Genomic DNA, 14,087 nt, shown 5'->3' with positions numbered 1-14,087 from the left:
TAAGGTAGGGACATGTTCGGCACAGCTTTGTGGGCTGAAGTGCCTGTATTGTGCTGTAGGTTTTCTAACTATGAATCCCCTATCACTACCACAGTCCTCTTCACCCTTCTTCTCTTCTAAGCCACAGTGCCAGAAACCTGGTTGCGACAACTCTCCTGGTAGGTTGTTCCCCTTCAACAGTATCCATAGTGGTATACCTATTATTGAGGGGTAACAGCTGCAGGTATACTCTGCATTGGCTGTCCATTCCCTTCTCTCTCCTGACAGTCACCCGCGTACTTGCCTCCTGCAATTTGAGGGGTGGCAACCTCCCTGTACCATTATCTTAGACTTCCTCAGTTTTCCGTATGAGCCAAAAGTCATTGAGTTGCAGCTCCAGTCCCCTAACACGTTTCTGAGGAGCTGCAGCTTAGTCACCTGGTGCAGATGTGGTTATCCAGGAGGCTGGAGGTCCCCCCACATCCCCACATCTCACACAAAGAACGCAACATAGCCCCTGTGGCCATTCGCACTGCACTAACTGACAAAGAATGCAGATGAAACTTACCCAACTAAGCCCGTTGAGCCAAAGCCTTCCCCACTCTAACACTAGTCAGCTTACTGACTGACAGTTCCACTTGTCCTTGTATTATTTTTATTTGCCCTTGCTAATGAATTGCAGTTTGATTGGGTCACCAGTAAAGGCCATCAACCCATGAATGCTCTTTTTTAAATATCTTTCCTCGAACTGTGATGCAGCCTCCTCTCTCAATTTCATTAAGCCACTGGCAAATAGTAGTGTTAATTGAACAATCAATATTGACAAATGGAGATACGTCCTTGCTCTTTTTTGAATAAAGATAGTAAAATGGGAAGATTTTGTCAAATGAAGTACTTTCAATTCTCAAGTGATCCATGTCTCATTGGTTGAAGCTCTCTTTTATCGTCTACATCAACTAGACAAATATGTTATTTATCAACTACTAATGATTGTATTTATCATTAAGACATTTCCAGTCAGTCAGTGGGTGCCGACCCGAATCCGGGGTTGGCAGCTATGCACCTCCATCTTCTTCGATTTGCGCTCTTTTTCTGGCCTCAGTATAACTCAACCCAGTCTATTGCCTCACATTATCGTACCAAGTGGTTCACTGCCTTCCTCTTTCCCTCTTTCCTTCGATCGTCCCTTCCAATAACAATTTCTGCAGTCCACCACCTCTTAACAAGTGCCCGGCATATTCCAGCTTCCTTTTCTGCACATTCTTCAGCAACTCCTTTTCTCTCCTCACTCCCTTCAACACTTCCATATTACTGACCTTCATCACCCATCTAATTTTCTGCATTCTCCTTAAACACCACATTTCAAATGCCTCCAGTCGTCATTGTGCTTCCTTGCATAAGGTCCACGATTTGACTCCATACAACAGACTGCTCCAGACGTAACATTTCAAAATTCTATAACGCAGCCCAACATCCAACCTCTTGCCACACAGCACGTCACTCAGGCTCCAGAGCGTTGATCTTGCAATCTCAATTCTTCATCTAATTTCTGTATCACATCTCCCACCATCTGTGACCATCTGTGCTATACAATTCCACTGTGCTATAAATACTAAATTGCTTTCTTTTATAATATTTAGTCCAGGTGTTTCATTCAATTCAGTCAGGTAAACATTTCACAAGGAATATTAATACTGCTTATCTGTATCTCTTTAATTCTTTTGTTAAAGTGTACAACAGCCTTAGAAATTCCTTAGATTAGTAAATCACCTGGTTTAGTGGCTGCTCTATCTGTCAAGTGCATACTTAACTGAAACAATCTTTTGAAAAATTATTTAGAGATATAGAACAGTAACGGGCCCTCTTGGCCAACAAGTCCTCGCCACCCAATTACACCCATGCGACCAATTAGTGGCAACTTGTTTCACTCAGTTGGTGAAATAAGTTGATTGATGGTAAGTTCTTCCCACCGAAATACTTTTACATCAGGTTAAGTAACACCTTCCAGCACAATAATGCAGTTCCTGGACAATTAATAAGTGCCTCTGCAATTTATACACATAAAAAACCTATGAAACATAATGATACAAATATTTAAGCCACACAAAATGCTGGAGGAACTCAGCAGGTCAGGTAGCAGCTATGGAAAAGAGTACAGTCGATATTTCGGGCCGCGACTCTGTTTTTTATTTAAATGGTGTAAGAACGGAATCATTTAAAATACTTAGGAATAGTTATTAAAAGCTAATAGGCTTTTGAACCAGAGGGGATAACTTCACTTGGCCTATCACTGATCTGTTCCCACAACCTTTGGATTCATGTTCAATGATTCTTTATCTCATGTTCTTGATTGGTATTGCTTTCTTTTCTATTTTGTATTTGTACAGTTTGTTATCTTTTGCATATTCGTTGTTTGTCCATCCTGTTGGGTGCAGTATTTCATTGATTCTATTGTGTTTCTTGGATTTATTGTGTTTGCCCATGTGAAAGCACATGTCAGGGTTGTATATGGTGACATAAACTGTTGGCGTGTGGCCAAGTGGTTAAGGCGTTCGTCTAGTGATTTGAAGGTCACTAGTTTGAGCCTTGGCTGAGGCAGCGTGTGTGTCCTTGAGCAAGGCACTTAATCACACATTGCTCTGCGACGACACTGGTGCCAAGCTGTATGGGTCCTAATGCCCTTGCCTTGGACAACATCGGTGGCATGGAGAGGGGAGACTTGCAGCATGGGCAACTGCTGGTCTTCCATACAACCTTGCCCAGGCCTGCGCACTGGAAACCTTCCAAGGCGCAAATCTATGGTCTCATGAGACTAACGGATGCCTATTACTAAACTGTATGTACTTTGATATCTAACACTTCCAAATACTGTATATTTAATTCAGGAAATGCAAACTACCTGAACATTTTTTTCTCCACACAGTTGTTCCTCTCCTTTGAGTCTTTGAACTTGTCCTGGATTTAACCTGGGGCAGATTCAGTGGACAGATTTCTAAGAATAAATTCAAGAAGTTAGCATTTTATCTGATGATGTGCAAAATTGCTCCACTGCTTATTAAAAGCAGAACTTTACAAACTTTATCATTACTAATCTACTGCTAATCATCAGCAAAGTGATACCATTGGTACCATCTTTACACTATCCTTAAATAATTAAAACTCTATTTGCATTTCACCAAGACTCAACAATCATGACTGTGTGGCTAGGCACAGCTGAAACACCATCTATAAATTCTCCAATGATGCAACTGTTGTTGGCAGAATGTCAGATGGTGATATGGAGGTTGGTAGGAATGACACAGATTGGTTGGCTGAGTGGTGTCACAACATCAACCTTGCATTCAACATCAGTAAGACCAAGCAATCGATTATGGGCTTCAGGAGGGATAGACGAGAGAATATACACCAGTCCACATCGAGGAGTCAGCAGCTTTAACATCTCAGAGCATCTATCCTGGGTCCAACATATAATCATAACAAAGGCATGCCAGCGGCCATACTTCACTAGGAGTTTGAGGACATTTGGTACGTCACCAAAGGCTCTGGTGCTTTTTTATTGACGTACTGTGGAGAGCATTCTGACTATTTATATCACCACCTGTTATGGAGGCTTGAATGCACAGGATTGAAAAACGCTGCAGAGGTTTGTAGACTCAGCCAGTTCCATCATGGGTACTATCTTCCCCACCATCAAGGACACCTTCAAAAGGTTGTGCCTCAGGAAGGTGGCATCCAACCCTAACGACCCACCCCATCCAGGATGTGCCCTACTTTCATTACTTCCTTCAGGGTGCAGTTACAAGAGCCTGAAGATGTACACTCTGTGTCTTAGAGTCATGGAAAAGTACAGCAGAGAAACAGGCCCTTTGGCCTATATGGTCCACTGAAACTGCCTAGTCTCATTGACCTGCACCTGGACCCGTGCCATCCATGTACCTATCCAAACTTCTCTTAAACTTTCAATTCAAGCTCGCATGCAGCATTTGTGCTGGCAGCTTGTTCCACACTCTCACAACCCTCTGAGTGAAGAAGTTTCCCCTCATGTTCCCCTTAAACATTTCAGTTTTCACCCATGGCCTCTGGTTGTAGTCCCACCCAAACTCAGTGGAAAAAGCCTGCTTGCATTTATCCTATCAATACTTGCCTTCTGCTTTAAGAACAGCTTCTTTCCCCTCTGCCATCAAATTTCTGAACAGTCCATCAATCCATTAACACTGTCTTATTATACCTTTCTTTTTGCACTGCTTTCTGTATGTATATTTCAGTTCAGAAGGCCTTTGACAAGAGACTGCTTAACAAGCTATGAGTGCATGGTATTACAGGAAGGACACTAGCATGGATAAAGCAGTGGCTGATTGGCAGGAGGCATGGAGTGGGAATAAAGGGAACATTTTCTGGTTGGCTGTCGGTGACTAGTAATGTTTCACAGGGGTCTCTGTGTTGAGACCGATTCTTTTTACACTCATTGACAATGATTTGGATGATGGAATTGATGGCTTTATTGCAACATTTGCAGACAATATGAAGATAGGTGGAAGGGCAGGTAATTCTGAGGAAATAGAGAGGCTACAGAAGGACTTAGAAAAATTAGGAGAATGGGCAAAGAAGTGGCAGATGGAATGCAGTGTTGGTACGTGCATGATCATGCACTTTGGCAAAAGATATGAGAGAAATTACAAAACACCGAGGTGCAAAGGGACTTGGGAGTCCTTGTGCAGGATTCCCTAAAGGTTAATTTACAGGTCGAGTCTGTAGTGAGGAAGTCAAATGCAATGTTAGCATTAATTTCAAGAGGACTAGAATATAAAAGCAAACGTGTAATATTGAGATTTTGTAAAGGCCTTACTTGAGTATTGTGAGCAGTTTAGGGCCCCTTATCTTAGAAAGGATGTGCTGAAACTGGAGAGGGTTCAAAGGAGGTTCATGAACATGATTCCAGGATTGAATGGCTTGTCGTGTGAAGAGCGTTTGATGGCTCTGGGCCTGTATTCACTAGAATTCAAAGAATGAGGGGTGATCCCATTGAAACTTATCGAATGGTGAAAGGCCTTGATAGAGTGGGCATGGAGAGGATGTTTCCTAGGGTGGGAAAGTTTAAGACCAGAGGACACAGCCTCAGAATAGGGAGGCATCCTTTTGGAACGGAGATGAGGAGGAATTTCTTTAGCCAGAGAGTGGCGAACCTACAGAATTCTTTGCCACAGGTAGGTGTGAAGGCCAAGTCTTTATGTATTTAAGGCAGAGGTTGATAGATTCTTGACTGTTCAGGGAAGAAGGGATAGAGAGAAGGCAGGAGATTGGGGGGGCTGAAAGGAAAATTGGATCAGCCATGATGAAATGGCGGAACAGGATTGATTAGCCAAATGGTCTAATTCAGCCCCTATATCTTAAGGTCTTATGTTCTTATATAATATACTTCTTCCGATATATACAGTTCATATGTCTTTTTGTAATTTATAGCATATTTTATGTTTTGTACTGTCAATTGTCAGCTACTTCATCAAGAGCTGAATATCAGAAATAAGTTGAAAATAAATGACCCTGTTAACAGGAATATAAACTACAGATATGAGAAAACTCTGAAATAAAAAACACAGAACATTGTCAACACATCAAGCAATATCTGTGGAAAGTGAAACAAGTGTTAACATTTCAGATCAAAGGCCCTTCATCAAAACTTGGAAAGAGAGATAAGGAGGATGTGTTTAAGTTGCAGTGAATGTGATAGGAGGGATGGTGGGCAGGTGTATATAGCCAAGATTTCTGAGGGCGTGAGTTTTAGAGTTAATGGAAGGAGAAAGAGGCGATAATAAAGAGCAAAGTGCAAGGTGTTGCTATTAGCCGGCTGTGGGACATGCCGGCCTGTTAGGCTGGGCTAATTGCGAGAAAAGCTGAGGTGATGCCACAGATGGATGACTTACAGCATAAACTGCCTCTGATCTAGGCAGCTTGAGGCCAAGAGTCCATTTTAAAGCAGAATAGAACCATTGTCTTATAACAACAGTTTAAAAGCTGTCCTTAATCCTGGTGGCATGTTCTGCTGAAGGGTTTCGGCCCAAAATGTTGACTGTACTCTTTGCCATTGATGCTGCCCAGCCTGCTGAGTTTCTCCAGCTTTTTGTGTGTGTTGCTCAGATTTCCAGCATCTGCAGATTTTCTCCTGTTTGTGGTACAATTTTCTATCTGGTTGTTTGCGATACAACTTTCTGTCTGCTTGTTTGCGAATCCCAATAGTTCAGCATTCAGCTTACTGGGTACCGAATCCTCCTGTCCTGTTAACATACCTGGGTTCCAGTTCCTCTTCTCCCTTGAAAGTAAGTCACTGGGGCCGTTTGCTGCTTATCCTTTAAACATTCAGAATTCACTAAAAATTTTATTATAATGCTATGTGCGTCTTTAAAAAATTAAAATATGTTGGAGTATTAGTTGGAATAATATCCAGCGTCTGGAAAATCTGCTGGTGTGGCACTTCCAAAGTCCCATTTTATTGTACAAAGATTTTGTATCTCAATTTATATACTGTAAGTCACTCTAGGGTGAGGGTAGATTCAGTGAAAGGGAGTTGAGTTTGTGGTAAGAGCCAAAAGTGATGACGTCTGTCTTCCTCATGCTCATTGGACTAAAGTTGGACATGGTGTTTTACAGGTACGCTGAGAGCATACAAGTTGGCGAGAAGACACGACGAGCAAATAATATATTGCAACCCAGACATTAATCTATTTTATTTAATACATATGTCAGTTTGTGAGCTAGAACCGGCTAGAGCGGATTATGAAAATAATCTTGAAATAATCTTAGATGGATAAACATCTTTAGATGGATAAACACATCTTTTAATTTGTTTATCCATCTATAAGTGAATGCTATAGTAGGGCTTGAACTAAGATAAAATCCTGAATTTAATTTAATTTAATCTTTCAAAACCTGTCTAGATGTACATTTTATACTGTCCTTTTTGCCAGCTTTCAATTTTCCACCATCGGTAAATTGTATTTTAAAATCCTAAATCATCAAGGGCCTCAGATCCCCTTAAGCAATACATCTAATTTCTGTTATATAACAAAATTGCATTGATGTTTGGGTAATTTTATTTGACCACAACATTTGCATTTTAGTGAAATCTCACCTGAGGTGGCCAAAATACGCCTTCAAAATGGCTCGTGATACAAATTGATTATAATCAAAATGAAGACTACACTGCCATTGATATAACAAGCTGTCCTGATTCGACAGGAATTAAAATCAGGCCTATGTTGTCATCCTTATTAGCTGCATTCATTTCATATCGGAGGTAGCAATGTACTGCAAAAAATTACTATCTTGATGTCAAAGATAAAGAAAATGGGGAAATGAGTGGGTTACTATTGATAGGTGCAAATATATAGAGGTGCTCCCAGAGTTACGTAAGGGTTCATTTCCCCACCATTGTCCATAAACTGATTTCACCACAAATCAGAAACAAACATCACTATACACACACTTCTTATAAGTCTTTTCATTTAATCATGTTCACTCCGACACTACTCATAATTAAACAAATGCATGGCTGCACAGGTTGATAGAGTAATAAAGAACCTAATGGTATACAGTCCTTGGCTTTATTAGTCAAGGTATCCAGTTCAAGAGTTGGAATTTATGTTTATAAGACTCCAGTTAGATTGCAACTGAAGTATTATATTCAGTTTTGGTCACATTATAGGAAGGATGTGGACGCTTTTGAGATGTTTCAGAAGAGGCTTACCATGTTTCTACCTGGGTTTGCTAAAAGGAGGTTGGACAAACTTGGGTTGATTTTTTTCCTGGAGCAGCAAAGGCTCAGGGGAGATCTAATAGAGGTTTATAAGATTAGGAGAGGCGTTGATAGAGTAGACAGCCAATATCTTTTTTCCCATGGTTGATATGTCGCATACTGGACATCATGTGTTTCAACTGAGAGGCAGTAAGTTCAAAGCGGCTGTGCAGGACAACTTTTTTTTTAAACAGCATTGTGGGTGCCTGGAATGCCCTGCATGGGCAATGATGGAAGCAAATACAATAGGGGCTTTCAAGAGGCTCTTACATAGGCACATGAAAATGCAGAGAATGGACAGATAGGAACATTGTGTAGACAGAAGTGATTTGTGTAGTTAGGCATTTAATTTCTAAATTTGTTTGGCAAAACATCATGGGCCGAAGGGCCTTCTCCTGTGCTGTACTGTTCTATGTTCTAGATGTTACCAATACCTAGTTCTAGATAATACCACTGGGGGAAATACTATTCCTCCTACCAATTTCCCTTATATTCAATAAGATCACCTCTTTTCTTCCATACAAAGTATACAGAGCTAAACTGCCCAACATTTCTTCACGTGTACCCCTTAACTGAAGAATCAATTAAATGAACCTCTCTCCTCCCCCTTCAACTCTAACCCATTCTTTAAATATGGAGGATCAAACAATACTTAGTGCTTAAGGTAACCACGTAATGTTGGGCAGCACTATTTCTCTACTTTTGTACTCTACACCCTTAAACCCTTGCAGTAAAAACCAACATTTGATTAACATACTTAATTCCTCGCAATATCTTTTTGTGTGTCATGTACGATGACCCCCAGGTACTTCTTTATTTTGTAACCTTACTCCATTTAGAAAACCACTTGCTTTTCACTCTTCCATACAAAGTTTTTCACTTCACATTCTCCCACTTTTTACTCCATCTGCCAGCTTCTTGCCCATTTACTTCTCCTAACCTTTATCCCTCAAGGTTATTTGTGTCCTCTTCATAAAAATAGTAATCTATTTTCATGCTTCTAGAAAATGTGTTAAACATTTGTTACAGACAAATGTATTCATTAAGCAAGCTGTTATGACACTACACGTTGATGGTAGATTTCCATGGTAAACTATTTCTGATGAGATTATTGACCTGAAACCTTAACTCTTTCTCCACATTTGCCACATGACTTGCTGAGTGTTTCCAGCATTTTGTTTTATTTTCAATTCAGAGTTCCAGCACCTGTAGCTCTTAGATTTTCTCAATTATTTTATTATCTGATATTATATTTTGTCATGCTTGAGGCATTATGCCATAGGTCCAAAAGCCTATAATTTTTCAAATGACTTTTTACCCTACTGTGTCACCTAAGCTTGGGACTATTAAAGACACAGTGTTAAATACCTGAAATATCATAGGACTATTACAAAGAACAAAGTGCTCCAGTTTCACATAGGAAAATGAGTGAAAAATTCTGTCATAATATCTCTGCTTAAAACAGGCTTCTCTTGAAACTTTCTGCCTTATTCTTTCAGTGTCTCTGATAGTCTGTAAATTAAATACATAGGTCTACCTGCTGACTAATTCATAAAATTGATTCAGACTGAAACTAGAACTAGGAATATAACATGCACAGATTTATCTCCAGTTTCAGGCTCAATTTTGAATACAATTGAATCTATTCCGCCAAGTACAGGATATAGTTATCAGGGATGTTAATTCAAATCAAACTAAATTTTCAATCCCATTGATACATATACTTTCCATTTGATCTTATCTATGGATTTCTATATCTGCTTATTATTGCATGCATTTTAGAACTGCAATCCATAGTAATAATAATTATATTCTTTGATAATGTAATTCTGTATTATTTTATTGATGACACTAATATTTTGACCCTACAGGATAACAACAATAATGACAATATGTCTACAGTATGAGAGAAATCAAAATGATTAAATTTGAAATCCGCCAAACAAGCATGGGTATTACAGTAAGCGTGCACCTTTTGACTAGACAGCACACTGAACATTAACTTCATTATCTATTGTGAATACAATTTCAGAATTCATCCAGACTTCCTTGCCCCATTGGTTGAGTGAATATCATTAATGAGTGACAATTACCATTAGCTTACATTGATTAAAAGAGGAGGCAACAGGAGGTGTTGGAAATCATTCTGCAAGCAAATCTGCACAGGGAAGAATGGGCCTATGTGGAAGAAAGTAGGTTCTGTGCAGATTCACTTGTTGGTACCTGGGGTCAGTCCTGACAAACTAGATACAGTTAGAAAGACATTTACAAATAATAACTCTGCACAGGTAGTCTAATCACTTACCATATCTTCAAATGCCACCCTTCTAACTGCATTATTAGCTTCAGATGTATCAACAATTTCTATCAAACAGGTCTGCTCCCTAATTCCAAATGCTGCACCATATCCTCAAGCACTTAGCAATAATAAGAAGCCACCGTTCTCAGGGAGCGTACAATACTGGTTATTCAACTGTGACACCACATCATACAAACTACACAATACTCACACACTTCCATCCCACATGACAGGAGGGAGGGAAAAGCAGCTAATTGGTGCCAGTGGAGGAGACAGAAATAGCCACTGTTGGAACAGCTATGGCTGAAACCATCGTAGTTACTGTAATCTCTCTCCCCAATCCTTCCTTCTTCTCATTGCACACTGCAAATTGTAGCTTCACATTGGCCAAAGGGCCTGTTTCTGTGCTGCGTGACTATGGATCTACTAATTGGAATGACCGAGATGGTTTTCCCCAGAGGGAGGCTGTGAGGTGACGTTATAGAGATTTATAAAATTATGCGGGAAATAGATAGGGTATATAGGTATAATCTCTTTCCCAGGGTAAGGAAATCTATAACTAGAATGCATACATTTAAGGTGAGAGGGGAAAAATTTAGAGGGAATCTGAGGGACAAGTTTTTCATCCAGAGGATGATGAGTTTATTGAACAAGCTGCCAGAAGAGGTGGTAGAGACAGGTACAATTACCACATTTAAAGGACAATAGGGCATGTAATGTAGAAAGGATAGGTTTAGAGCAATATGGACACATGGGATTAATGTAAATAGTCATCTTTGCTTGGATGGATAAGTTGGGCCAAAGAAGCTGCTTCCATGTTGAATGACTCTCCGAATATTCTCCTCTGATTCCGCACATCTGTACCATGACTCAACCCTTGTGCCTTATTTACTCAAAATGGCAACTCTGTTAGGCCATGGAAGAACAAGACACTGATGTCACATCTTCACACACTCAAGAGCCACCAGCTCAAGTTACAAACCATCTGGATAGAGCAGAAATTGGCTTTCCATGTGGTAATCATTTGGCACACATGGTTTGCAGCCAGGACGATGCCAATGCCAACTTGCGAGGTGTTGACATTACACATGAGCACTCCTGTGACACACATGAAAGTTCCAGAAGAAGACTACAGAAGAACAACAAAATACTTGCTGAATTGGAAAGGCAGGGTCTAATATCAAGGAGTATGGAAGTATTGGGCCTCCAATTTGGAGCAGGACTTTGCAGATTACAAGGTACCCAACAGAAATGGTGGACAACAGACTTTGCACTCAGCTGGTCCCACCAAAACGACCCAAGGTCCAAATTTTTTCCATCAAAAGCAGGGGCCTGTTAAGATCTGGGAGTTGCAACTGTAGCTTAGACTCCATAATGGCTATGGATGATAATGTGTGAAGGGACCTGGAGGATCATTTAATACCCCAGAAACCTGTTCTCTAATGATTGAGGGATAGCTGTTCAGGCATGGTATTTGAACTCATTGCCCTCTCATCCATCATTCCAAATTCTCTTACTGTTGCCTGCCTGTCAGCCCAGATTGCTGTTACAATAACCACTGAATGTCATCCACAGCTATCCCTTTAAGCCCTAGACCTTATATTGTCCTCGGTCACCATTGGCACTCCCTGCCCTGCAAGATAGAAACACTGCACCAGCCACGCTGCCACTTAATAAGCACTGTCTAAAGACAGTAGAATAACTGTAAAGGTAATGGAATGGGGAGAGTAGAGATGTTTGCTTCTGTATGGCATTAAAATGTATAAAATTTCATTTGGAACACACGAAATGCTGCAGATGTTGGAAATCCAGCGCAACACATACAAAATGTTGGAGGAGGTCAGGCAGAATCTATGGAGAGGAAATAATAGTTGACATTTTGGGCTGAGATCCTTCATCAGGACTTGAATTTGGAACTTTTTTTTTAGTGATAGCATTGATAGTACCTAACTTCAAAATATGGTCAAATAGATGTCAGTGACAGAGATGGCAAATTGGAAGCTATTCAAATTGAAATTGCCATTATGGTTGTATGAATTTTTAAATAATTTCGGCAACTTGGGCTGCTTCCTCACTTCTTCCACCTTCCTCCTCATCATCATGTTTTTCATTTAGATTCAGATTTATTTATCACATGTACATCAAAACATACAGTGAAATGTGTTGTTTGCATTAACAAGGATGTGCTGGGGGCAGCCTATCAGTGTCGCCACACATTCTGATGCCAACACAGCATGGCCAGAATGCATGACAGAACAATACAGAACATACCAAGTTACAAAGCAATAACAATAAACCAAGTCCCTTGTTGGCCCCTCAAAATGATAGCGTATCACCTTATTGGTTAAATCATACCATACTGCTTACAAACATCACACTGCAGCATCACTTTTGCAGTTATCCTAATGCCTTGTGGAACAGCAAAGTCTTTTCTGTTGAAAAGTCACCATGAATCTTGACATCCAGTCTTGGAGAATTCCTGGTGAATAGTCCAGATAATAAAACTGCATTTTCAGTATGTTAATGGCCTGCTTAGTGCCCCACAGCTTTCACCCTCTGAAAGCTAACATTTACCAGGTGTTCTCCTTTGATTTATCATGGTTACTTAATTGCAGCTGAGACAATGGACAGCACAGAATAAAGGCAGTCTGATTCCTGACAGGCATTGAACCTGCATGGCTATAATTACACACTTGATGGAAATAGACTGTCATCAATAGCACCATACACAACTGAGTGGTTAGCACCCTAGCAAAGTTCCCCTGCTAGTTCCTGACAAGGTGGAATATAGTGTCAGTGACCAAATTGATATAACAGTGCCAGATTGTGCTGTGTAAAAAATCCTCCAATACTATTGTGAAGGAACCAAACCCACAGATGTTTGTTGTCATGGCAATCTTGTCAATCATTTGTTGTACAGATTTTCTCTGGGAAATACAAGGATGACCTTACAAGGATATTCTCCTGGAAATCTGCACCTGCAGAATGCACGACGGCAAATCAGAGCAGGATAGGTTGTATACTTCTAACTAACTACTATTAGAACCAGTTAGTTTGGTAAAACCCATCCTGCTCCTGAGTTTGTAATCACACCTGCAGTAGGTGCAGAGTTATATTTTATTTTAATTTCAGCACAGAAGAGGCCCTTCCAACCCTTTGAGCCACACCATCCGGCAACCCCCAACAACCTCAGTTTAACCTTAATCTAATCATGGGACAATTTCCAATGACCAATTAACCTACCCGTTACATCTTTGGGCTGGGGGGAGGAAATTGGAGGACCCAGAGAAAACCTATGCATTCCACATACAGAGACCCTTTACAGACAACACCCCACGCTGTAGTAGTGTCACATAGGAGAACTTCTCCCAGTAAACTGAATGCATACAACCAACTATTTTTATTTGTCATCTGCCCTACTTGGCATGGCTTCTGCTCATTCTCCTCTCTATGCTTCAATGGAAAGTTAACACCTTTTGCTCTCCGACACTCTAGATTTTGTGGGACACTGCTGAAATTTTCTATAGGAAAGAGAAACACGAAATACTTCATTTTGCCGGCCATTTCTTTATCCCCCATTACTACCTCCCTAGTGTCACTTCCAGTAGTCAGATGTCCACTCTTGCCTCTTTTACTCTATATCTGAAAATAAACATTGGTTAGCTTACCTACATAGTTCATCTTTTCTCTCCTTATTGAGCATGTGTTTTTTTAAAATAAAAGTTGCCTTCAGCTGGCATTTACAAGCCTCCCACTCACTTTGCTATATTATGTGCTGTCCCTTTTGCTTTTACACTGTCTTTGACTTCCCATATGAGCCAGTTGCCTCATCCTTACTTTAGGATACTACTTTGTGATGAATCTATCTCACACTTTCTGAATTGCTCCCAGCAACTTCATCCACTGCTGTTCTTACATCAGTCTCTTTCCAGTCAACTTTGGGCAGCTGTTCTCTAATACTTCTGTAGTTACCTTTACATTTGTTTTTAGTTTCTCCTTCTCAAACTGCAGGGAGAATTC

This window comes from Mobula birostris, chromosome 4 (assembly GCF_030028105.1).
Source record: "Mobula birostris isolate sMobBir1 chromosome 4, sMobBir1.hap1, whole genome shotgun sequence".
Classification (NCBI taxonomy): Eukaryota; Metazoa; Chordata; class Chondrichthyes; order Myliobatiformes; family Myliobatidae; genus Mobula; species Mobula birostris.
The sequence above is the reverse complement of the archived record's forward strand: the minus strand, read 5'-3'. Positions refer to the sequence as shown.